At 38.3% G+C, this 2,500-nt stretch overlaps 4 non-coding genes across 4 annotated transcripts; 2 read left to right on the top strand and 2 right to left on the bottom strand.

Annotated features, from left to right (window-relative positions):
- The first annotated feature begins 204 nt into the window (after nt 1-204).
- On the top strand, nt 205-276 carry Trnaw-cca. The gene has a single exon. It is a non-coding gene; the product is annotated as a tRNA-Trp (tRNA).
- Nucleotides 277-621: 345 nt separating this feature from the next.
- Trnag-gcc lies at nt 622-692 on the bottom strand. Its single transcript has one exon. It is a non-coding gene; the product is annotated as a tRNA-Gly (tRNA).
- An 823-nt stretch (nt 693-1,515) lies between these two features.
- Nucleotides 1,516-1,587, top strand: Trnaw-cca. Its single transcript has one exon. It is a non-coding gene; the product is annotated as a tRNA-Trp (tRNA).
- A 345-nt stretch (nt 1,588-1,932) lies between these two features.
- Nucleotides 1,933-2,003, bottom strand: Trnag-gcc. Its single transcript has one exon. It is a non-coding gene; the product is annotated as a tRNA-Gly (tRNA).
- Between the last annotated feature and the right edge of the window lie 497 nt (nt 2,004-2,500).

Raw genomic sequence — 2,500 nt, 5'->3', positions numbered from 1 at the left:
TACTCACAAGGTTAATGAAATACACACAATAACTCTAAATTATCTTGAAATCTAAAATATTTCTTAAAAACGAGGTAAAATTATCTTTCTGCCTAACTTTAATGATGTACTACAGATCTCCATAAACAAAATTAAATGGCGTACGTAGCACTTGCATTTGAATGTTGTGCATTATTTGATTGCAAAACAAAACATCATGTTTCGGATTTCGTGGCGCAATGGTAGCGCGCCTGACTCCAGATCAGGAGGTTGCGTGTTCAAATCACGTCGAGATCAGAGGGTTTGTTCAGCATTTCATGTTTAAATGTATCATTCAATGACGTTAGAGTGACAGCTATTCCAGGGCAATAATCATTAGACTTTGTGGACGTGTAAACCATTTGACAATTGCATTCAATAATACTTTTATTTCAAATTGCATATTAATGATGCGCAAGTAAGTGGTAGCTTACCAAAAATGTAGTAATGTTAAGAGAAGGTGAAGTTCGCCAACTGCATGTAGCGATATACTTAGGGTTCGTGAAAGTGGTGACGTAACTAGGGAAACTGATTAGTCGCAATTTGTGTTTGTTACGGTCGCCTAGGGATTCTTTAAATGAAATGTCAATATTAGACGTAAAATGCATCGACCGGGAATCGAACCCGGGCCGCCCGCGTGGCAGGCGAGCATTCTACCACTGAACCATCGATGCTGAGAATATTAGTGCTGTTTTATGAATTTATTCGTTACACATCATTTTCAACAGTTTGTTTACTGGTATTAATAAATTACTTTTCTTAGTTATTAATTCTGTAAATGTATCGACTTAATATTTCACCTTCGATTTTTTACTAGCAGAGCGTAGTTTCGATCTACGGACCTCTGGGTTATGGGCCCAGCACGCTTCCGCTGCGCGCCACTCTGCTGTTGCAATTGAATGTCTGCATTACGTTCCAATTACACCTTTCGTAGCATTTTAAATTGTTGTGTTACTAAAATGCATCGACCGGGTAACCAGCATTCTAACACAGAACTATCGATGCAAAATAATGGCAACTACTGCTCCCTACCAACACGAAATGTTTTTGTATTTTTTGGAGCCTCTTACCCATCAGCAACTTGATTACCATCCGTGCTTTAACGAAAAAACTTTTAGTCCGAAATAGTCTCTTTAACTGTCGAAGTTCCTTGGCCTCTATAGTATAGGAAAGCACAGAAAGCATCTGCCTAGTATATCTATCTGATTCCGGCGTGTCAATCAAGTTTATCACCAATATTCACTGGGATCTTCCTTCAACATTTACAGCGCATGTTTACCACTATTCTAAAGCTACTCACAAGGTTAATGAAATACACACAATAACTCTAAATTATCTTGAAATCTAAAATATTTCTTAAAAACGAGGTAAAATTATCTTTCTGCCTAACTTTAATGATGTACTACAGATCTCCATAAACAAAATTAAATGGCGTACGTAGCACTTGCATTTGAATGTTGTGCATTATTTGATTGCAAAACAAAACATTATGTTTCGGATTTCGTGGCGCAATGGTAGCGCGCCTGACTCCAGATCAGGAGGTTGCGTGTTCAAATCACGTCGAGATCAGAGGGTTTGTTCAGCATTTCATGTTTAAATGTATCATTCAATGACGTTAGAGTGACAGCTATTCCAGGGCAATAATCATTAGACTTTGTGGACGTGTAAACCATTTGACAATTGCATTCAATAATACTTTTATTTCAAATTGCATATTAATGATGCGCAAGTAAGTGGTAGCTTACCAAAAATGTAGTAATGTTAAGAGAAGGTGAAGTTCGCCAACTGCATGTAGCGATATACTTAGGGTTCGTGAAAGTGGTGACGTAACTAGGGAAACTGATTAGTCGCAATTTGTGTTTGTTACGGTCGCCTAGGGATTCTTTAAATGAAATGTCAATATTAGACGTAAAATGCATCGACCGGGAATCGAACCCGGGCCGCCCGCGTGGCAGGCGAGCATTCTACCACTGAACCATCGATGCTGAGAATATTAGTGCTGTTTTATGAATTTATTCGTTACACATCATTTTCAACAGTTTGTTTACTGGTATTAATAAATTACTTTTCTTAGTTATTAATTCTGTAAATGTATCGACTTAATATTTCACCTTCGATTTTTTACTAGCAGAGCGTAGTTTCGATCTACGGACCTCTGGGTTATGGGCCCAGCACGCTTCCGCTGCGCCACTCTGCTGTTGCAATTGAATGTCTGCATTACGTTCCAATTACACCTTTCGTAGCATTTTAAATTGTTGTGTTACTAAAATGCATCGACCGGGTAACCAGCATTCTAACACAGAACTATCGATGCAAAATAATGGCAACTACTGCTCCCTACCAACACGAAATGTTTTTGTATTTTTTGGAGCCTCTTACCCATCAGCAACTTGATTACCATCCGTGCTTTAACGAAAAAACTTTTAGTCCGAAATAGTCTCTTTAACTGTCGAAGTTCCTTGGCCTCTATAGTATAGGAGCT

The sequence above is a fragment of the Daphnia magna genome, unplaced genomic scaffold (genome assembly GCF_020631705.1).
Source record: "Daphnia magna isolate NIES unplaced genomic scaffold, ASM2063170v1.1 Dm_contigs273, whole genome shotgun sequence".
Taxonomy (NCBI): Eukaryota; Metazoa; Arthropoda; class Branchiopoda; order Diplostraca; family Daphniidae; genus Daphnia; species Daphnia magna.
This window is presented reverse-complemented; position numbering and strand designations above follow the sequence as displayed.